The sequence below is a fragment of the Pogoniulus pusillus genome, chromosome 4, assembly GCF_015220805.1.
Source record: "Pogoniulus pusillus isolate bPogPus1 chromosome 4, bPogPus1.pri, whole genome shotgun sequence".
Taxonomy (NCBI): domain Eukaryota; kingdom Metazoa; phylum Chordata; class Aves; order Piciformes; family Lybiidae; genus Pogoniulus; species Pogoniulus pusillus.
Window position 1 is genome coordinate 30,441,217 of NC_087267.1, and position 24,710 is coordinate 30,465,926.

Consider the following 24,710-nt stretch of genomic DNA (forward strand, 5'->3'; position numbering starts at 1 on the left):
CTGGGACCTCTGGTCTGTGAGTGCAGTGATAATGTAAATATATAAATAATGGTGACAGAAGTAAAAGGAATACTTCTTGTCACCAGTGCATAGAGCAACCAGAGGTTGGCACCTAATGCTGTTACTTTCAATGGAGAGTAGCTTCTTCAGCTTGAGCTGGGTCTGTGAAACCAAAGTAAGGTCTTGTTTGAGACAAATACTTGTCTCAGAAACCTCAAAACCTGAGGTGGCAGAGACTGAGTGTTACAGCTCAGGCTCAGACGTCATGCCTCCCTAGGAGGAGTTAGGTGCTGGACTGGGTTTCAGCTTCTTCACTGTGGTGAAAAGCTTTCACATCCTGAAAGTCTTTGGATGCACACAGTGGAGATTTGCCTCTCTGCATGCCCTTCCCACTGGGGAGCAGAGCTCCATGTCTCCTGCGCTATCTGGAGGCACACACGAGGTTCTGTAAAATCTTTTGTCTGCTAAAAGACAGGGGAGGAAGAAGGGCAAATCATTTGTAAGTGGGTTGATTGCTTCTGTGCTGCAATGTCTAGCTCTGTGGTAGGGGAGGACAGCAGGTGTTTATTTAAGCAGAGATTTCAACCCTCCATCCCATGGATAGTAACCTTGTATCCAGGTAAGTAGCATATGCCCATTATGGGTGGGCAAGGGACATAAAACCTGCACAGACTATTGAGTTCAAAGGTTAGTGGTTAATGCTTCAGTGTCTACCCAGGATGCAGGTGCAGCTGGTGCACCTCCAAGATCGATAATGGGGCCGGTACTCTCTGATGACTTCTTCAGTGACCTGATGGGAGAGAGTTCACTCTCAGCAAGGTGACACTGAATTAGGAGGCAAGCAGCTATGCAGGAGTACAGAGAGGACATTCAGAACAGCCTCAACAAGCTGGGACAGCATAAGAATGGATAAACTGGGTAAATCCAACACAGTATCATTGAAATGGCTAGGAGTTGTGAGTACATGATGAGTGAGAGGAGTTTAAGGAAGTCTGGTTTAGTTTAGCCTTAAGAAGAGCAGGCCAAGAAGAAATTTACTGGTGCTCTCCCCTACTAAGTGCAAGTGTTTGCTTCAAGTATCACAGAGGAGACAAATCCAGGCTTGTCCCAGTGACACACAGTCAACTCACTCAGAGTGCAGCTTGGGAAATGCCAAACTGACACAAGGAGAAAGAAATCTTCAGTGAGAATGGTTGCATGCCACAAAAGGATGCCCAAACTGGTTTGAAGTCTCCATCTGTGAAGATGCTTAATGCTCAGCTGGGCAAAGCCCTGAGCAATCTGTTCTCCTTTGGCAGTTATTCTACTCTGAGACTGCCAGACGTCCCTTCCAACTTAAAGCATTCTATGAGTATATGATTTTCATGAACTGATTTTACCTTCCAATTAGAAAGAATTATTTAATGAAATTATAGGATGAGCCTGTAGCATCTGAATATTGGATGTATATCATAAGATGACACCAGCCTAACAGGGAGTGCAGTGGTTGCACTGTCAAGCTTTCACACAACTTCATCTCATGGTAAGGAGTACCACTCTATCTTAGTCACTAGTAAGTGCCACTAAACATAAACCTGTGTAAAAATGATGTATAGCAGTGAATCTCAGAAGACAGCTTCTCCCCATAAAATCCACCATGACACATTGCCACAGGAGTTATATATGAAGATGATGGTAAACCTTTTTTCAGACTGATAAACTACACAGCTTGTACTGCAGAGCTGAAGTATTATTCAGTTGGGCATCATCATCCTACAATCTTGGAAAAGCTCAGCTGGTACTAAATATGTCATTTTGCAGTGTATATAAAGCCCAGCTCCCTAGCTTGCATTTACTTGACAATGTTCATCATTTTCAGTGGAGGAAAAGATCACTGGAAAAAAATAACCAGTTGTATCAAGATGAGAGCCATTACTTTAGCATGTAGAGAGTTACATCTCTGGTAGCATACTCTGGCTGATAGCATTGCTAAATAGAAGGAATTTTCTGTTTGCAGGACCCCAGACCCAGAGGTGTAGCTGCCCAGCTGGTTCCTTCAGTAACACCACATAGTCTACTGTTTTTTCTTAAGGAAAATTAAGTCAGTGACATAGGATCAAATTGCTGCAAGCAAAGATGTGATTGAACCACAACAGTCTTAAAGAATCTCATTTATCTGACATTTATTTTCTTAGAAGGGTTTACTTTGATTATTTGATCATGTGTAGTGAAGGAAGAGACCTCCCTGGGGAGATGAGGGCTGTCCAGAGGGGATGGGGTTTTCCCTTACTAATCTTGGTTAGCAGCAAAATCCTCACAGCTCCATAGGCACCAGCTGAAGGGCTATTGCTCTGCAGAAAGAAACCCAACCCATCCTCCTCAAAGGGCAAGAGGTATCAGCCAGTCTCTCAGAGATTTCTTTAAAGGTACCTGTAAAGTATGACTTCAAGCTGTCAACACCATAGGTACTAAATCAAGAAATTGGACAGGTGCTGCTAAGAAAACCGATTTTACAGCCTCTGAAAACATTGTCTGTGGCAGGAAACAGAACATGTTGCTTAACCGTTGTGCTCTCTGCTCCCTGCTTGTCCCACGGCCAGCTGCCTGCTGCAGCAAGTGCAGTGGCTTGTCCCTGCCATGATCACTGCTCTGCCTCTGCCACCACCGAGAACGTCACCAGGTTTTCAAATTAGGGATATCAAGGGAGTTGTTTGTGTGAAAATCTTCCAGGATCCCTATTGTCAGTGGTAGGAGAGAAGGTGAATACAAGTGCAGTAGCTACCAGAGGCGCACAGTGATAAATTCATGTGCTGCTATAAACAACTTGGGCACCAGGGGCAACTAGAAGAGGTGTCTCCAAGGGGAGGAATGCATTTGCTATCTGAAATGTAATATGAAGCAATATGGTCAGAGAAGTTAGTGCCCTAATCACATTACTGTGTGCTAGAGCTGCTGGGAAGTTATTCAAAATGACTTGAGACTGCACTGAGAAAGGCAGCTGCGGTGGAGTAGCCTGAGGAATAGACTGTGTGTCATGGATGTCAGCTTCCTCCTCTTCTGCTAGGAGAAAAACAGAAATAAGCCCTTGAAATAAGCACAGCCACCAGGAGCATTTGTCTGCAGGATAAATGTGGCCTGGGTGCCACCACCTGTGCGGTGACCAGCCACCGTCACCCTTCCTGGTGCCAAGGGTGCTGCAGAGCAGTGAGAGGAAGAGGCTGGCAGGAGCTGCTGATGGCTGGAAACTTCCCAGTCTCTGGACCCCAATACCTCAGTGGACAAGTCCCCACTGAGCACTTTCCATCATGACTGCTATCATCACATCACATAAACAAAAGAGGTTTTCTGGGTCTAAACTACTACTCTCCAGGCTTCTAAGCTTCTGTGAGCTGCGTTGCTAACAATGCCACTAAGAATGAGGAGTTTAACACACCTTCTCCTGTGACCAGAGTGTTCTTGAGTTAAGGAAAACACAGTTCTCACTCTTATATTTTTGATCTATTCAACTTTTAGTGGTTCCTATGGGCCTTGGTTTCACTGCTTCTGAAACAGAGGTGACAGTATTTTTGACATGCAATGATAAATGTCTGTGTGAGTGTAACAGCTTTGAGATACTCAGATGGGAAGGGAAAGAATGATTTTTACTGGGCTTTGATTTCACTGTAAAGACAGTATAAGACAGACAGGAAAATAAGTCTAAGAGTATTTGCTTTCTCCACATTATCTTACAGAGAAATTCTGCTGCCTAACAGTGCTGCACCTGTTTACTAGCCAAGGATGGCCAACTGGGAGGAGTGCCCTAAATTGGTCAAGAGATCCAGATTGCTCTTGGTTGTTCCCTTGAATAGCTGAAGGCACATGCAACCCTGTAATTTTCACTGGACATTATCAAATCACTAAATCGAGCACAGGCTATTTCTCTGTGAATATTTAGTAATAGCAGTTCAAAGCTTGACCCACATGAGAGTGTAGATTGGTATTTTAAAAAACAACATTTCTCTTAACAGAAAACTAAAGCATTCCTTATCATGCACCTTTAAATGTATATCATACCATAAAATGATATGTTACTTTCCATGCTGCTATGGCCTTTCTGGCTCTGCAAGAGCACTGAGCTGGGTAGAGTTATTCCAGTACAATGTGGTATTTCTAGTACTGCATTTTTATCCATTTTTCAATACTATCAGTGCACATCTCACTCCTTACAGTCTCTGTAAATTCCTAATGGTTGTGAAAACAGAGGATAGAGCAGAATTATTTATACACAGAGATATTATTAGAATTGAAATTAAGGAGAACAACATTATGGGTAGGAAAGCTTGACTGAAGGAGTGCTTCCTACCAGGGGGACCTGATTTGATTGTTCATCTCCCAAGGGAGTCCCAACAGAAGTACTGGCAACTCTATCCCTTGAGACACTGAATACTATGCCAGACAGTGAGAAATGCTAGAAAACTATATCTTATACAGTACTTCCCTACTGCCAAAGAACATCTAAGCATCCCGGGAATCCCTGGCCCTGTGCCCTGGAGGCACCCCATGTGCCTGTCCTGTTCCCACCCGTGGCCCTGAAAGTAGATTGCTTGTGACAGGAAGAGTAGTTGGTGAAGATAACCACTGCCATTTAGTGCATCACCAGGTGGGGTGAGATATCAAGTCATCATGGATGCATTTTTCAGAGAGCAAACTGCTTGTTAGTTATTTCCCAAGGAACTGAATTCCCTGTATGATCTCCAGTATTCACAGGACATTTCTCAGGTTGAGAGGGGCTATTTCAATTCCAGTGTGATGTCTATATGGCTACTAGAAAGTGGCAGGTAATAGAGTGTGAAGTACATTTTCCCTAGTAACACAGCAATATTGATTAGCTAGTTCAAGGTCTGGTGAATCCCAAAGAAAAAACAACATATTGAGAACGTGACTATTGCTTTTGATGGAAGTTTATATGATAAACTGATTTTGCCAGACCCTTAAAAACCATGAACTGCAAGAGAAAAATTAATACTGAAAGTATTCTTTTGATGTACTTCCATCCAAGGTCATGTGCTGATAAGCCATACATGAAACAAATCAAAGAGCTTATCATCAATGCAATCCCAGAGTCTTCTCCCAATATTCATAGCCAAAGCACTCCTAAACAGATTTCAAAGATGTCTGCTGCAAAATCAGCCTCTGTTCTATTTACAGCCTGCTATCATCCCTGTGATTCAAGTGCTGATTCAGATGCAGTGAGCAGAAAGGTTATTTCACCTTGTGTTCAACTGCCTGCAGGTCAGCAGGTTTCTCGGAAGTGGCCACACTGTTGAGCTGTGCTATTGATTCACCACTATGCTGGGCTTGTGTGCTCCAGGAGCTGCTTCCTGCCACGCAGAGACGTGGCAGCTTGCAGCAAACAGGGCATCTGACCTTGGCATGCTCTGCAACGGTCAACCTTGACTTGACTTGCAAAGCTTTTCATTTCTGATTAGTGCTTAGTCACATGTTCACACTTTTAAGAAGATGCCATCAAATATTGGGAAGCTCTTCTGCAGCTGAGTAATTGGAGTCAGAGCAACCCATTCCTGAATGGAAAATTAATGACTTGGCAACCTCAGGCTTTATTTTTATTAACTCTTTCACTAACACTCAAGAGGTAGTCCTCTTTATTTTTACGAAATAAAGAAGCCTTTTAGGACTTGTAGTAATTATGTTGCTTGTGATTCCTCTCAGCTCACACTTGTATTGCCACTAATGCAGTAGTAGGCTCTCCATCATGACTTCTCCTCAGGACAGATGAGCATTCCTGGTGTAAATACAAGTTCAACTCATCCCAGCTCTTACTTCAGAAGAAAGTTCACAAAAACTTAAGGAGTTCTCTATCTGGAAAAATATTTATAGCTTTTATCTCATCATTCAGAAATGTCCCACATTCTTGTTAAGCATAATTTTTGGTCTACTCTGAATAACTGGAGCTGGTGTAGTAAAGACATATGGCAACCGAGTAGAAATATGTATATGGGTAGTAAAAAAGATATTGCTTGATTCACTTTCTTGGAATTTATTCCCAACATTTATAGCAAACTGAATAATCAAGTGACTAAAGCTGTACTTCAGAGTCAGTATAAATTCAGAACTAATCTGATTATAGAAATAATTCTTTTGCAGGGAGAGCTAATAAATTGACTGAGATATAAAACCTCAATATACTGGGAAACAGAAACATAGTGCAAGAAAATATATATACGTGCTACAGATGTATATATACATGGAAGCACCTAACACAAAATCCACACTTCCCCTTTCTGAGAAAAACAAACATGTGGGCTGAGCATGAAATGGGAATAATCCTGTTTGCCTGAGAAGTATCACAGCAAAGACTCCAGTGAAAGTGGTTGTGATGGCTTGGGTGTTCCCTGCCCCCCCACACTTTAGAAATCACCCAGTCTAGGCTCAGCCAGCTCTGGAAATACAAATGAAGCTATTTATTTACAGCTGGCACAATATACAAGCAGATATTTACAGTGTATACAGTTATATACAGAAATAGACAAGGTAAAAGGTAATCCAGAAACACAACTCCCCTCCCAGAAACCTGAGTCCCCAGGAGGGGCTCTCAACCACCCCTTCACCTTCCCCCTGCCCCTCTTAACCTTACCCCAGTCCCAAAGAAGAATGGAGGTTCGGCCAAGAGGTTAGGAAGCAAAGAGGGTTAGCCCAAAATAGAGGGTGATGTTAGAGAGATGCAGCCCACCCAGCCAGCAGCCCCAGCGAGAGCGGTGCAGAGTGTTTGAGATGCAACTCAGAGATTGCCAGCAGAAGTGACTTTATCTATGTTTTGCTTTTTATTATACATCTCAGTAAGCCTATGAGGGAAGTAGACATCACCTTTGTTTTCCTTTCACAGCCTGTAATCTAGTTCTTCTCACCAAAACATTCTAGCTTGCTTCAAACTAGCACAGTGGTCAACGTGGTTGCCTTTCCTGTGTGATTGTGCAGTCAGGGATGTCTCGCAGCACCACATGCACATCACCCTGCTGCAGCAATATTGTCACCTATGGCTTCTGCTCTGACAAAAGAAAACTGTGCAAAACTCAGCAGATTTTGTTTATAGGAGTCCATCTCCTTTTGATTTGGTATTTTCAATTGATTTTTCTTTTCTAACTGCTGTTTTGAGAAACCTCACACCTCACACAAAACTGCCTCCTACAGAGACATGGGTTTAAGTCAGTCCTACCTGGGGTAAAAGCCCCACAGAGTAGCAGGCCTTTAAGGGGAGGGTGCTTCTCCTCTCAGCTGGTCAACTTCCATCCTAGTGTAGATGGTGCCCTTTAGCTTAGGGTGCAAATCCAGACCCAGCTGGTGTCCTTAAGCTATTGGATACCTTTTCTGCAAATCTCTCATTCTCCTTTGGGTGAGCAGATACACCTGCTCTGGAAGATGCTATCTCTCCAGCCAAATACACATCTCTCCCAAACCCATGGAACTGAGGATTTTTGATCATTGCATCTTACACTCTGACCAGCTTTAGGTAGCACCAGCACTTTGAGATTTTGAACCTATCACTGGTGTAGACTGGGCAGTGAAAAAAAGAATCATAGAATCAATGATGTCGGAAGAGACCTCCAGGATCATCCAGTCCAACCTAACACCCAACCCTATCCAGTCAACTAGACCATGGCACTAGGTGTTCATCCAGGCTTTTCTTGAACACCTCCAGGGATAGTGACTCCACCACCTCCCTGGGCAGCCCATTCCAATGGCAAATCACTCTCTCTGTGATGAACTTCCTCCTAACATCCAGCCTATACCTACCCCAGCACAACTTGAGACTGTGTCCCCTTCTTTTGTTGCTGGTTGTCTTGGAGAAGAGACCAACCCCCACCTGGCAGTGGAGAAGCAGTGAGAGCTTTGAGAATGCCTGCTTGGGTTGACCATTCTTGTTTTGAGGGTTAAAAGAAAGAGACTACCTGCTAGGGCCCTTTATTCAATTTATGCATATATATATATATATATATATAAATATATATTTATATATAGACTCTGTTTGCCCTTAGTTATTTTCAGTCACTCCAGTGTTGTGATTTTTTTTAAAGCCCTATTTGTAGGCTAGGAATTGCTACAGTAGCATGGAAGTTTATGAGGAAAGTCCAATCCAGGGTAGCTCATCAAGGTGTGGTGTGTCTCATCCACCTGATCCAAACATGGTCATGTTACCTCCATATAGGACAGAGCTTGGGTTTGATGTACACTGGAAAACAGTACTCAGATATCTACAGAGACAGTGTCATAGACCAAAGATGTCAAAATGTGAAAATCAGATTAGAGAGAGGATAGCTCAGATCTCAGCTATGCCAGCTGACGAGGACATAATAGAGCTGGTGAGAGTGTGTGACCTTAAAACCTCATCCCAGTTAGACATTGATAGACATGGAGCAATCTTCAGAGAAATTGAAATGGTTGGATGGGTGGCATCATCACAGTCTCACTACCAATTTTTCTCAGCACAGAAAAAGAAGACAAAATAATACAATAGAATAGAGGAGACTGCATTCATTAAACATTTCTATATCTGCTTTGCATTTCTCAGACCTCAAGGAAATCTCTGTCAGGGAAATCTGAGACTTTTGGAAAGTGTATCTCATCTAATGGTGGAAAGGAAGCTGCAATTTCACAGTAAGCCTAGATCTGATGATCTTGTATTAAATGTGATTTAGCTTAAATGATCTCATTAAATGCTCTTATTATTGCCTGTTGTTGAGCAGCAGCAGATATCTGAGGTAGTGCTGGATGGTTCCCTGGGAAGAATTCAGTGATGCAGAAAATCTGTGTATATTTTTAGTGTAATATATTTTAATGACACATTTATGGCAGTCCTTGAGCATGGGATAACCAGGCTTGTTTGCCTGCTTCCTTCCATCTCCTTCCTTACCTGCCTGGCAGGGATCACACTTGCCTCAGAAACTGAGTCTGGTCATAGACCCTCTTCAGAAACAAGATCCATAGTTGTCAGGAATCTATATTACCAAAAATAATCTTTCCAAAGTGTAGTGTATTATACAATTCAAGTGCCATATAAAACTTGGAGTGGTCTCTACACTAAGCATACACACAGAGGTTTTAATAACACCCAGTAGACAGCATAGGAGTTATCCATTTTCCATAGTTCTTGCAAAATGCTTTCCTATACATCACTGAGTATCCTAATGATTATTTTCAGCTTGGTTGATCTCAATACAAAGAAAATGTCTGATTGTGATTAGGAACTATAGAGGAGTTTAAAATAAGCTCTGAGTTTTCTTATGTCTTTTTTATTAGTCAGAATATTTTTGTTGTGATTGGGATTAGCCTACACATGAACTCTACCAGAAAACACAAACATACAACAACAACAACAAAAAGAATGCTTCACTGCGAAAAAAAGTTTAAAACCTGTTTGGACCCAGGTAGCAGCTACCCCAGGACCCCAGTTTATTGTGCCTTGTACCGGATGAGGCACTTAGTGCCATGGTCTGGTTGACTGGCTAGGGCTGGGTGGTAGGTTGGACTGGTTGATCTTGGAGGTCTCTTCCAACCTGGTTGATTCTATGATTCTATTATACCTCTTCACCTGCCATGAAGACTAAAAGGGCAAACTGGAAGCTGAAGGACACCACTAGTGAATGGTGCCACATCCAGCTGGCAGCTGTCACTAGTGGTGTCCCTCAGGGATCTGTGCTGGGCCCCATCCTCTTTAACATCTTCATAGATGATCTGGATGAGGGCATTGAGTCAGTCATCAGCAAGTTTGCAGATGACACTAAGCTGGGGGCAGATGTGACTGGGTTGGAAGGCAGAAGGGCTCTGCAGCGGGACCTTGACCGCCTGGACAGATGGGCAGAGTCCAATGGGATGGGGTTCAATAGCTCCAAGTGCAGGGTGCTGCACTTTGGCCACAACAACCCCATGCAGAGATACAGGCTGGGGTCGGAGTGGCTGGAGAGCAGCCAGACAGAGAGGGATCTGGGGGTACTGATTGATACCCGCCTGAACATGAGCCAGCAGTGTGCCCAGGTGGCCAAGAGAGCCAGTGGCATCCTGGCCTGCATCAGGAATGGTGTGGTCAGCAGGAGCAGGGAGGTCATTCTGCCCCTGTACTCTGCACTGGTTAGACCACACCTTGAGTACTGTGTTCAGTTCTGGGCCCCCCAGTTTAGGAGGGACATTGAGATGCTTGAGCGTGTCCAGAGAAGGGCGACGAGGCTGGTGAGAGGCCTTGAGCACAAGCCCTACGAGGAGAGGCTGAGGGAGCTGGGATTGGTTAGCCTGGAGAAGAGGAGGCTCAGGGGTGACCTTATTGCTGTCTACAACTACCTGAAGGGAGGTTGTAGTCAGGCTGGGGTTGGTCTCTTCTCCCAGGCAACCAGCAATAGAACAAGGGGACACAGTCTCAAGTTGTGTCAGGGGAAGTATAGGCTGGATGTTAGGAGGAAGTTCTTGCCAGGGAGAGTGATGGGCATTGGAATGGGCTGCCCAGGGAGGTGGTGGAGTCACCATCCCTGGAGGTGTTCAAGGAAAGCCTGGATGAGGCACTTAGTGCCATGGTCTAGTTGACTGGATAGGGCTGGGTGCTAGGTTGGAGTGGATGATCTTGGAGGTCTCTTCCAACCTGGTTGGTTCTATGATTCTATGAAAGTGAACTAAGTCTCTTCACATATTGGAAAGGAGGTTTCCAGCATCCTGCAAAGACCTATCTCCCAAGCTGAAGGTTTGCTCTGCCTGAACTGCACAGGATGTACAAGCTCTCATCAAAACCCGGTGATCAGGTCTTCTTCCTAGCAGTTGTGCCCTCTTGCCCATCGTACCAGCTCTCAGCGTGCTTGAGCAAGAGATGCAGTGTGTTCAAGAGGAGCAAGGGTTATCTTGGTAGGATTATTTATATTTCTTTACAAACAGGCAAGAAAAGTAAAAAAAAACAACAGCTACAAAAAAATCCCCTGACAATAAATGAGCTAAACATTTCTTCACATTAGGTTTTCATATTTACAGGACCCTGTACCACAAAGAGGAAAGATAAAAAGCAATTTTCATAATTCACATATTAATAGCCCACATATTCCAGAAAGGAATAAAAAGGTGAGAAAGCACTGCCAGAGCACAGACATGAAAAGTCAAGGCAGATCAAGTTGCTGGTAATCACCAAACACAAAAGAAGCGCTGCAGAGATGTGTATAAAGCAACAATAAAGAATTTGAATGAAAACCAGGTGAGCATTTCATTTCCCTGAATGAAAAGGGCTTTTCAAATGTGTTTGTCCTCAGATGAAAGGAAAAGAGAGAGAAAAGAAGTAATGCTCCAGCAAAAACATTGCAGGTCTCAGAATAGTGCGCTGGCTAACTTCAATGAATGCTTAAGTTGAATGGGACAGGAAGCTAAACCCTGACGCCTTTTTATCTTTAGCTGTAACTTTTGCCCACATTCTTTTCTGTGTAAGTCACAGAAAGCATCAATGAAGAAAATCAGAAGGCTGGAGAGCTGCTACAAAGTTATCAGGATAACCTCCACCCGTCTTGTCTTCAGCAACTTGATTTTGCAGGACTGTGTCCAAACTGGCATCATTGCTATTCATCTCACAGCTAGCTTCAGAACTTTCACCTGCAAATGGGATTACAAATGCAATCATTAGTACAGATTCCCCAAGAAGCTTTCACAGTATTACAATTAGATTTCCCATTCTAGCAGCATCTAAATCAATATGATATGATTAGTTACTTTCATGGATTACATGCTGCTGTACAAAACCTTCACACACAGAAATCTGGGTAATTTAATCAGGCAGTAATGGATTCTGGGAATGCTCCCACTGTCCAGAAACTTAAAATCATTCTGTCTCTATAATAATTCACCATTATGCACCTGAAACTAAATTGCCTGACATACCTGACAGTGGACAGAAGTGATTAAAACGGGTCACTCTCATCAGCCAAAGTGGCAACACCTGCTGAATTCACTTCAGAAACTGAGTTTGAAGGAGAAAAAAGGAAATCACCTTTAGTTGTTTTTCCTGGGCTACAACTTACATTTTAAGCTGCCTTTTAAAATACATCTATGTGTGTATTTGTGTGTGCATGAGAGAAAGACAGAGTGTAAGTGCTAGCCATTTCTCATTATTTTAGTGAAGGCAAGAATATGAGAACTAATGCTCCTGGGGAAATGCAGCCGACCAAGGCAGAAATGAGCACATAATTTTATTCCTCTGTAGGTGCTCAGCACTGCTGAGCAAGATATCAGGGAGGAGGAAACTTTCTGGAAGGGTCTTTAAAGCAAGGAGGTTTCAACTGCCATTGTTACCAGCTCACAGGAGAGAGTAATATTTCCTGAGAGAACCTGAAGCATCGATAGCTGCTTTCCATGAAAGAATGTGCACCTCCTCAGCTTGGGTAAACAGCTTGGCTCTGTACCTCCATGCTGCACCAGCTGTCTCCTACAGCCATCCTGGGACTGCAAACAACCCTGGAAAACAAACTGTTGTGCTTAAAGCCGCAAGAGGCAGCTCACAGCGATGTGGGGAAAACACACAAACCCACGCACAGAACAACAGCTACAGCTTCATCTGAAAAAAATAGACCTGTATGCTTTTAGACAGGCAATACTCAGAATTGTGCTGCTGTTCATCATTGATCCTACCAATATGCAGCAGTTTATGCCCAAATATTACAAGACATTATGTTACTGTTGAGGACATTTCCGTTTTTCACAGCACTGTCCCATTGAAATAGCCCTGACCAGTGGTGCCTGGGGACTCCTGCTTTTGAAGAGGTTTTTTCCTGTGGTAAATTGATATTCCAAATAGCCAGATGGCAAGAAAGGAAAGAAAAATAGTAATCCATGGAAACTTTCCTAGGCAGTAATTGTCAGTGAACTCTGACCTCATTATAAAACTCTACATAGCTTGCCATAAAAAAAGCCCCATGATGCACATACACTTTTCACCTCTATATTCTCGTAATAGCCTTGGTTATATTACTCTGCTCAGATGTGTTAACCAGCAGCAGTATTAATCTTCGTCCTTTGCAGGGGACAGTGTGATCCATGTACCAAACCTGTGCTGCATGGCTCCTCATCACCTCAAGGCACTGCCACACTGACAGCAGCAGCATGCTGTGCCCTGTGGCACTGCCAGAACCCCACCATCACAATCAGATATGTCAGTCCTCCTGACAAGCATCTGTTAGGCAAATCTCTTCCTAATTTTCTTAAGTTGTTGGAGGCACTGAAGGAAATCCATAGAGGTCATTAACCAAAGGAATTTTTTCCAATGGCATTTGGGCAGGGGGAGGAATAGGCTGCCAGGCACACCATCATGGTCACTTGCTCACCGATCCTCCACAACATGCAGTCTGCCACCAGCAGAAAGGGCTGGCATTTAGTGCAGGACAGAGATTGGACGCCTGCACTACTATTAATAAACAATAAAGCTATTAAGGCATATTAAAGCCTGGCAATGAACATGTCAAAATGAATGATCTATAAATCATTATAAACAGCAATGACAGGCTGTAATTGAATTCCAGCAGTTCCTCAGCTCATGCTAAATATGAAGGGACATGACATGCTGAAAAATAAAGCAGGAAAGCTGAAAAATTGATAGCATTAACATTCTCCTGGTGAAACATGGCATCACTTTGGCCCTTAATGAGGGTCAAACTGTGAATACGTATCGACTTCTTCTTTTAAAACAAGAAAATAGCTACATAAATCTGAGTCTTCCCAAATTAGAAATAGCTGCACAAAGTTCACTGCTGCTCTGAATGTGGTCACCACAGAGCAGCAGACACAACCCTCCTCTGATGGGTTCATTAGCAGGGCTTGTTGCTTTACTTGAGTAGCAAGAAGGATGCTTTTTGTGCAATCCAGAAAGCCTCTGAAGTTGATTCATCAGTTTTTGTCATCCTTAAAGGACCAGCAAAAGCCCATCAGGCAGGAAAAGTTAATGTAACATGCTGCCAGGCTCTGATTTGCTATATATCTTTCGAATTCCGATATAACAAGCCAGGCCTCAAATATCAGCAGAGAAAGAGACAATCGGAATGGAAATAAATTGGTGACATCACAGCAAGCCTTTTAATGGAGATTCATATGACAGCAAACAAATCATGACAGCTCCTCTAGATGAAATTGTGGCCTCGTTTTTTATGTTCTTTTGATATGTTCCACTCAGTGAAGGATAATGTTGATTTTTTACAAAGGAGCCCTATGCCACTGGAGTTCAGAAACTGCTGAAATGAATGATCTGGATACATTCCTGAGGACTACTTTGCCTGTGCCACCTGATTTATGGGCAGAGATCAACTAAGATCAAAAATCACAAGTGATATTTGCATTTCAAGGGCCTCTCCACACACAGAGAGGGAAAGCTAGAAATAAATATCTAAATGGCTGCCTGCATGTTCAGTGATGACCCTCTAATCCTGAAATGTCAAGTGTAGCAGAACTGGGACAGGGGATGGACGCCACTGCAGAATCAGTGCAACAGCCAAAGAGCACACAGCGTGCCTGGTTTGGTCACAGACACCAGGTTAAAACTGCTGTTCAGCAAGAATAAAGATCCTATTTCAGAAGAGATAAAACTTCTCTAGGGCCACTCCATGCCGTTGTGCTCTGAATACAGACCATTTGGAAGAGCAACTGAACGAAAGGGGTGAGCTACTCTGTTTTGACACAAAACTTAAAAGGGGAGGGGAAAAAAAATAAGCCTGCCAGCATTTTTATTTTAGATATAAATTACACTTTTAGATCAGCCAAGACTCACCTGACCTATCTGATGTGCAGTTCTGCCTTTGAAATTGCTGAGCATGTACTGATGTAACATGAAAGGTTAAGGGAGCCCGTGAAAGAAAACCTAAACCCTTTAGAGATGATCAGTGGAAGTGCAAGATGTTCATCATCTGTACCTTGCATGAGGACATCAGCCCGACAGACCAGTTCTCAGACGAAGCAGTTTTGCCTGTGGAGATGCAGAGAGATGTGGGTGCCAGTATTGAGCATTGTTGCTGGCGCCCATGCACCACCCCATTTTAAACACCTCTCTTAGACGGTGTGTGTGTTCCCTACCTGTGCCTTTAAACTCTCAGGAGCTGGGAAGCACGTACACTACTTGTACTGGCTTTAATCAACAGAACAGCACTGACACATTGCCCGCTGAAATAGATGACTTTGCCTTGACTTCTGCTTGCATTTGCATCATTCTTAATATTTCTCAAGTGGAGTTTTTTTACTGTCGTTTAAAAGGTGAGAATTTAGTCAACCGAATGCAGTGCTGATTAGCACAGCATTGTAATTGTGCTTCACGAACACCTACTGTTTGCATGTCACAGGTCTCCAAATTCCCATTATACTATTAATACAGGTTTTATGGTACTTCAGAACCGAAGTATTAAAAACCTATGATGCAAATGGGAAAAAATATGGTGGCAATTTACCAGACAGTTCATATGGGGTATTATGAAAACAACAAAAAACAAAGCAAGGGAATCTGTTTGTGAAATCCAGGGTGAGTCTATGGCAATAGCTGCCTTTCCAATGCCATCTACAGTGTGCCATGACACTGGGTTCAGGGCTATAGGCTTCTTATTCACTGCAGATGGAAGAAAATGATGGTACAAAGATAAATGAACAGGAAATAGGTGAGACTACCAAACAGCAATTTAACAAAACCCTGCTCCACTCAGATTTACTTTCTTCAGCCTCTGTAGGGAAGAGAAGCAACCTGTTCTGATTTTGTTAATATGTTACCTACATTGCCATTTGCTGTTTTATATAACCATGCTCAAAGAAGGAATTTTTGCCATAAGAGATTCCCCAAAGACTTGTACCTCCAGGGAGGCTACAACATAAGCATCTCAGTCACTACCATATCTTGTCAGCATTCAGCCTGGCTTAGCCATGCTAGACCTATTTTGCTCCAACAAAACAGCACACAAACCTGCCTCGCAGAATCAGGGTGTAATGCTCCAATGACTTCGTGCTACTGTGAACAACCTCTCCATCCAGGTGATTCTGCATCTCCCTGTGTCTGGGGCCAGGAAGGCAAAACTGTAGAAGGAAAAATACTTTAAAATTAAGTAACCAATGTTCAGATGAAGTCTTACAAGGAAGCATGATAAATCTCTCTCTTCTTCATCAGTACTTGGAATGAAACCAGGAAGCAAGTAATTTCTTACTGGAATGCACCACTCCATTTTGTTATGAAATAATCATCTCCTTGCAGGGGACTAGAAAGGGATTTCCCTGGGGAATTCAGGAGCAAGGAAGCCAGTAGGAAACATTCCAAAAGCTGTAGCTCCCTGAGCAAAACAGGAGCTGTTACTTTCTGTAAGTCCTAATCCAAAACCTACTCTGTTTGTAACCCTTGCTCTACATTTACCCCTAATCCAAACCCTTTGCTAATCTTATTTCTAGAGGAAAAGAAATACTTTGCATGTGTGTGTGGTGGTGGTGGTTTTTTGTTGGTTGTTGGGTTGGGTTTTTTTTTCTGTGTGTTTGTTTTGTATGTTTGGGTTGTTTTTTTCCCTAATATGTGGGAGGACTTCTCAAGCATATTTAAGGTCAAGGCAGAAAGAAAGAAATATAAGTATTCCCATAGTTGTGAGGCTGGAATGAGATTGTAAAAGGAAAATAGAGGCTGCAGAAATGGAGCAAGTGAAAACTATTTCCTCTGGATAATGGCTGGAGGAGCACTGCCAATGGTTCAGCTTCAGCTAGATTTAAGGTTAAAACTGTTAAAGTTAGAAGGATGATAGGTCTTAGAGCTTCATTTCCAGTGAAGCTGGAAAGAAGAATCAAAAAGAAATTGGAGGATGCATCACTTAAAAAAAATATTTGAAGTGCATCTGTTGCACTAATCCTCAGCAGCAACCTGTGATGTGAAGGAGCAACACACTGCTTAGCATAGTTCCTGCCAGAATAGAATCTCTCCCAGGTATCAGGTGCTCTTCCTCTGGCCAATGAATGGAGCACTGAGATTTGGAAAGAAATACTTCAATATTGTTTAAGAACTGATTATCCACCAGATGTACTCTTTGTAACTCCTGGCCAATAGCCACCACCAGCTTCAGCTTCTAGTTCAAACACATTCTTGGCTTGAATATACAAGACTCAAAAAAGATACTTTGTTCAAAGTACCTAAAATGGATCCTTACAGAAATAAAATAAATGCTACCCAGACAAACTGCACTGTTTGTCTCTAGCCTCATTATTCTTCACTTGCTTACCAAGAACAGCAATGTTAGGTGTCACCTATTTCTGGATGCTGTTGAACCAAAGCCTGCTAATTTTTCACCCATAAGGTGGCCCAGGTGGAGAGAAGTGGTATAAGGCTGCTTTTGTCATCTCAATGGCTGCTTCTGCATACCAAAGACCCACCGAGAAAAGCAAGACCTTTTATTCCTGCCAGCAAGGAGTTGTTCCCTGGAAGTGATAACAAATAGCTTTTTACTGTGAAGCGCAGACTCATTGTAAGGAATTAAACTCTCTTGGTAGTTATGAATGTAAATACACATCTTTTCTTTAAGCTCTTTTGGTAGTTATGAATGTAAATACACATATTTTCTTGAGACGAGACTCAGAGATTCCAGGAATTGTTTCCGACTTTACATATTGCATGAGTAGCCAACTCCAAGCTTGAAAAATGTACAGCTTGAAGTGTAGAACATCCTTTCCTCTCTCCCCATGATTGCTAGGCAAGAGAAGGGAACAGCAGAGGGGGAAAGCAGGCTCAACCTAACTGTTACCAAGCCCCTGGGAGGATGTTCAAAGCTATCTTTTTGATTACGTTATGTCTCTGTAAACCCTTTGCCATTACTATATGATTAAAGGTGGCGACCATGAGGAGTTCACCTTTAGAAAATGACACTTACAAGAAATCACTTCCCAAACAGACAGTTGCCTGAGTCCCTGAGATGAAGAAGAGGTTTGATGGATGAGAAGGCAGTATTAAAATGTCTCCTCACATAAGAAAACACAACGAGAGCAATCATCAGAATTTATCAGCCAGAGAGTAGCAGAGTGTTTTCTTGGCACTGAAGGGACCCAATACACTATATCAAAACCAGAACACAGGTTCACAAAAGAAAGAGATGGATGTCTCTGCAATATAAATGCCATATAAATGAACTTTCTGGAATGGGCATCTTACTTAAGCGCACACTATAGTGACATCTGAGAAAGACATAATGAATCAAAACAGAGCAAAAAGTTGGTATTGACACTGCAGCAATTCGTGAAGGGTAATGGTCCATGTGCCACTTGTGCTTAGGAGTTACAGCTTTCTCATTTTGTGTCTACCCCTCTACAGAACCTGAGCTCCTTGTAACACCTGAAACAACATCCCTGTAGTTGCACTGCATCCATTTTGAATACTTTAAATCCGAAATGTAGTCTGAGCTTGTCAAAACCTTGTCTTCTGAGACAACAGGAGCCTCCTGGTGAAAGCAGGACTGATCTCTGGCTCAAGGTGAGCTGTGTCCCACAAAGCCATGGCTTTATCCACAGCAAGAATGCATCACCAGAAAACAGACTCAGAAAATAAATGGTGCTCTGAGAGTTCCATGCTGGCACTCACTGCCTCCCTGCCACATGTGTAAGCAGTCACAATGGCACAGTCAGCCAAGTCACTCAGAGCTCTCTCGACATTGCACTGCTCACACATAAGCTCCCTAGGAAGGCATTTTAAATATTAGTCTTTATTAATACATTTGTTATTTAATCTGATGCTATATATAAGCCTACATGGATGAGCTTCAAAGGTTGAACACTTAAGATTGCTACAGTTGATATCTGCACTATGTTTTAAGGCTCCCAATTTTTGAAGGTTAGCATTTTTGGACATGACACTTCCTGAAAGGTTTTAACATGTCTGTTTTGATTACATGCCAAATTGACCATAAACTTTCTTTTATGAAGATAAATTAAGTCTTCAATCAAATTAGATTTGAGCTCAAACATGGCTTTTGTATGGCTGCTGAATAGTCACCCATGGAAAGTATAAAACACAAATTCCATTTTCTAATTGCAAGATAGAGACTACACTGAGCTTCCCTGAATGCAGAGGGGCAGAAAGGAGTGATGCAAGGACCAAGACTTTGCAACAGCCACCTGGGTGAAATACATGGCATATGAAATATAACTGTCTTAGTAGCACTTTATGTTAGAATAAGCTCTGAGAGCATACAGGCATCACCGGGAGAGATCAAATACAAACCCCTGCTTGGGAATGGGTGACCTGGCACCCACAGTAGACATTTACATTAACCTAACCCTGGCACTGACTGGCCTTCACCCTCCCTCCCTGAAAGAGCAGTCTGCAAATATCATCAGTCCTGACCTACTTTTGGCTGCTTAGCTGCAAATTTCATTTATTGTGACTGAAGTCTTTCCACGTTGGATTTCCTCCAGCAAAATGTCAGATGTTTCTTCCTCACTCTTCAGAGGCATCAAATAAGCCCAAACTTCCAGACCATGTTTCTCTGACCTAGGAAGGTGAGGGAGGGACAGCCTGTAGTGCAGGAGGTCACCCAGCACACTGCAGCTCCTCGGTGTCTGGATGTTCTCAGCATCAAAGAGCACTGGCAGAAGGGACTGACATTTGCAAGGCATGACTTGCATATCCAGGTGAATGAAGCATGTTTTGCACAGACAGGGAATGGCCTTGCAAAGAGGAGTGGAAACCTGAAAAGCATGCTTAAGAGCACATTTATTTGGCGAGAAGTATTATATCAATGTATATTGAACTCATTTTAGTGCTTTGAAGGCTGAGGGGAACTGGAGTAAACAAGTGAGGTCATCAGCTAAGTCAAGTAAAACTTCAGTGCTGCAACTCAAAAATGCTGTGGTGTTTTTCACTGCTGAGTTCTGCCTTCTGAGCAAGAAAATACAGAGTTGATCACAAAAACTTTTGGCATTCAGCTCTTCTAAGGATACACGCACTTCTTTGTCCGGATCACTAGGAATTAGGCTGCAATTAATGCTGGGAGTTAGGATAAGATAATGAATTAATTGGTTTATGAATTAATTCATTTCAGAAGTTTGCATTTCATCTCTGTCACTTGTCTATCACAGCTTCACAGATTGTGTTGGGCTGAAGTGACCCTCAAAGGTCATCTTGTACAACCCCCCTGCAGAGAGCAGGGACAGCTCCAACAAGGTCAGGCTGCCTTTGCAGCCCTACAAATTGAACAGCAAATTTAAATGGAGCAGTAACATTGTCACTCTAGCCCGAAGTAAGCAAAAAACTACAATTGCTTATCTTTCTGATGTAAAGATTGCTGCATCATGCTAATATTAGGAATTTTCCAGTTAATAAATAACACAGAAGATAAAAGAAATACTTGTCCTATGTGAAATGTCATAACTGACAGATTCCAGCAAGGTCCAGTTCCTCAGCCCTTTATTGCTGTGTTTCCACTAACGTGAATGGAAATACAAGTGCAAACCCTTTAAAACCCTTTACAGGACAGATTTTTATGCTATGCTGTATACAATGCTATGTGCAATGGCCAGTCCTTGCCAGAAGCATGATGCAAGCCAGTTTAACTTTTCCCCCATAGCTAAACTGGTGCCAGGAAAATGAAGGAAAAAAAAACCCCAAACCTGAAAATGTGTGGAATTTTGGTGTCCTTTCAATGTCTTGATTATCAATATATTTATTATTATCAATATATACAGGTCCTAGTACTTATCTCAACCTTCTTCAGTTTTGTACCATAGCATGTTTATTAAACCAACACATCAGAACTCTGTTTAGACAGCTGGTAAAATCTGGTCTCAATTTCATGGGGTAATTGAAAAGCAAGGATGATTCTTCTTCAAAAATTATAGGCAATTTCTTTAAAGATGTTCAGATTTCTTTGTTTTGCAGCTTGGTTTTTATACAACTCTAACCAAGAAGATTAAGAGATGACAAAGAAATTGCTCATTCAGATAAAAGATGGAATGTGATATTTGTTACTGTCAGGGAATCTTGGGAAAGCTTTTGCTGAGGCTGCTTCTGCATAAAGAGCAAACTCATGGTGGCTGCAGATTTGATAGACAAACCAAAGTACATATTTACATGCTGTTTGCACACAGATCCTTGATTGCATCCTTGCAAATCAGTGGAGCAACCCAACTACTATAGCTATGTATAAAGGGGCTGTATAATTTTATGTCCACCAATACCAGCATTTTTACTTTTGCAAATGAAGGAAGCTTGGGGCAAGCAGATTGTCACAGGCATTAAAAAGAAGTAGGCATTCACATATATGTGTATCATTGTGTGCTTGACCAGGTTTATAATACTCAGGTGAATATGTCATCAAATGCTTTGCTAATATTCAATTTCACTTTAATTTCCTTCAGGTGAGAACCACTCTGCTGGATCTGGGAAGCTGGTGAAGGCACTGCCATACTGAGCAGTTAGACCTCAGTGCTGAGTGAGGAAAGTTGCAGGGCATTTAAAGCTATGTAAGACACAGATTGTTTGACTTAGATACTTAACTGTCTTTGCTTGGCTTCTATAGGGAATAAGACAACTCCAGAAGGAGATGTAGGACACCTAACATTACCTTTTCTTCCAAGGATGCAGAGAATCAGTGCGAGGTCTGTGCACACAGAATCACAGACGGTTAAGGGCTGGAATCATAGAATTATGGAATCATAGAATGTCAGAGTCTGGAAGGGACCTCGAAAGATCATCTAGTCCAACCCCCCTGCCAGAGTGGGATCATCCCGCAGCTTGGATGGCAACACTCTGTGCTGGGTTAGGAACTGGCTGGAAGGCCGGACCCAGAGAGTGGTGGTGAATGGTGCCACATCCAGCTGGCAGCTGTCACTAGTGGTGTCCCTCAGGGATCAGTGCTGGGCCCCATCCTCTTTAACATCTTCATAGATGATCTGGATGAGGGCATGGAGTCAGTCATCAGCAAGTTTGCAGATGACACTAAGCTGGGGGCAGATGTGACTGGGTTGGAGGGCAGAAGGACTCTGCAGCGGGACCTTGACCGCCTGGACAGATGGGCAGAGTCCAATGGGATGGCGTTCAATAGCTCCAAGTGCAGGGTGCTGCACTTTGGCCACAACAACCCCATGCAGAGATACAGGCTGGGGTCAGAGTGGCTGGAGAGCAGCCAGACAGAGAGGGATCTGGGGGTGCTGATTGGTACCCGCCTGAACATGAGCCAGCAGTGTGCCCAGGTGGCCAAGAGAGCCAGTGGCATCCTGGCCTGCATCAGGAATGGTGTGGTCAGCAGGAGCAGGGAGGTCATTCTGCCCCTGTACTCTGCACTGGTTAGACCACACCTTGAGTACTGTGTTCAGTTCTGGGCCCCCCAGTTTAGAAGGGACATTGAGATGCTTGAGCGTGTCCAGAGAAGGGCGATGAGGCTGGTGAGAGGCCTTGAGCACAGCCCTACGAGGAGAGGCTGAGGGAGCTGGGATTGGTTAGCCTGGAGAAGAGGAGGCTCAGGGGTGACCTTATTGCTGTCTACAACTACCTGAGGAGTGGTTGTGGCCAGGAGGAGGTTGCTCTCTTCTCTCAGGTGGCCAGCACCAGAACGAGAGGACACAGCCTCAGGCTGCACCAGGGGAAATTTAGGCTGGAGGTGAGGAGAAAGTTCTTCACTGAAAGAGTCATTGGGCACTGGAATGGGCTGCCTGGGGAGGTGGTGGAGTCGCCATCCCTGGGGCTGTTCAAGGCAAGGTTGGACGTGGCACTTGGTGCCATGGTCTGGCCTTGAGCTCTGTGGTAAAGGGTTGGACTTGATGATCTGTGAGGTCTCTTCCAATCCTAATAATACTGTGATACTGTGATGCTGTGATCTATATCAGATCACACACACCCCCAGCCCTCTTCTTGGCAGGACAAAAAGCTCAGCCTTATTTGGTATTTTATCCTTGTATCCTAGGAAGGGAGAGCTTCTGGCTCCTTGGCTCTATCATGCTGGCAAGGATTGAAGAGTTGTTTGGTAGTAACTGGTAGCTGGCTGTTCTAAATAGCAAATATATGTTACAGGGATTGTCCAAGGATATTAAAGAGTCGTTTAATGAGGCATTGAGACACATTAAAACATCTTTAAAATATCAGGCAGGAATCTCTCAGGTGTACCTTGTTTTGGCAAGGGAGAAGGACTGGTTAATGCTTCAGATGTTAGCCTGGGCTCTGACCCTGTGGGATTTGGTTCACAGATCATGTGAGGTGAATTAAAGTCTGGACCTCAGTGGACCCATCTAACCCACTATTCAATTTTCTTAAGTCCCCTTGGTTGCCTGCCCCTGATCTTCTCTAAAGATGTGTTTGAAGGAGCAGCAACGTTTAGTGAGCTGCTGCGAACTGACCTATAAGGTGTTGCACTTGGCACATTTTGCAGAGGTGCTTATTTTTCTGTGATGCTCACACAAGCAGTAGTGTCCTCCCTGGTTCTCACAGCAGGAATACCCAGAAGTGTAGCACAGAATTATAGGACAGAAACACACCTGAGACATTTCCCTCTGAGAGCATTAACTCTGATGATGATGCCTCTAGTCCAGAGAGGATGTATTTCTCTTTCTCAGGTTGGAAAGAAGTTATCATTTTGAGAGCTTTGCATGTGTTACAGGAATTATATGTACTACACCACAGATGCTGTGACGCTGCACAGGGCCTCTGCAGTGCTTTGGATGTATGTGTCTATAAATCAGATGCTGCAGAAAGGAAAGGAAGGTAATCTCTCTGTTAGTACAACACAGCGTGGGAGGCATAGTTCATTGCATGATGGCAGCTTGGCTGTACAGCTGAGAGCTCCTTGTGGGAGCCAGAACTTGCACAGCACCTACTGCAGTGGGACCTCAAGGACACACATATGTCACTAGCCATTCAGCAGCAGCTTTTTAAGTAGCTTTTTCCATTTTGAATAATGTCCCTCCCCAAACAGGCTATGTCCTTTTTTGCCTGCTATTCCAGCTGCTGCTAGCTTGTTCTGATGAAGCCAATGGAAAAGATATAGTTATTTCTTCTGCTCTCTTGCACCTAGAGCTTCACCAGAAGAGGTGAGCAGATCCACATGTTCTCTTTGTATGTCCTGGGAATGTCAGTCCAGAGGATGGTAACTGAACCTTATCAAGGATTTCTTCCCTGGCTTGGTCCAACAGCCGTGGAATGTCACAGCAGAGTAGCTGGTGACTCCTTTGGCATGGGGCTAGATCACTACAGTGCAGATCGTCTACTTCTTTCCTAAAAGGACAGCACGAGGCCACTAGTTTAAGTGACTTGACTTAGTGCTCATATGCAGAAGGAATTAATTTGCAGTGGCTGTAAAGCAGCAGGACAGCCAGGTGCAATCATGAATCTCAGCAGCTCTTCATATTTATATTAGACCCTTTGCAGCTGCTCTAGAGGTGCCTCACTAACTCTGAACTTCCCCTGAATACCAAGTGACTATGACTACATGCAGTGCACTGTCCCTTCTCTCAAGAACAAGCATATAGCAGAAAAACATAAAATAATTAAAGGAAGGTTTAGAAAGTTTTGTCTTTCGAAGAGAGAGAGAGAGAGGTAAGTAATTATTGTCTCACAAGCACAGTATGAGGGCATGGGATAGTCTCAATCAAGTCTCTTCTGCAGTCAGGTCAGGGCTGTCACATATCAAGGAGCAGGACAGCCCAGTTTGTAATCTCACAGGAACTGGGAAGCTTCTTTAATCCAACATTAGAAGTAGATAGGTGTGGATTTTGTCTGTATATACATGCAATGTATGCAAATGAGA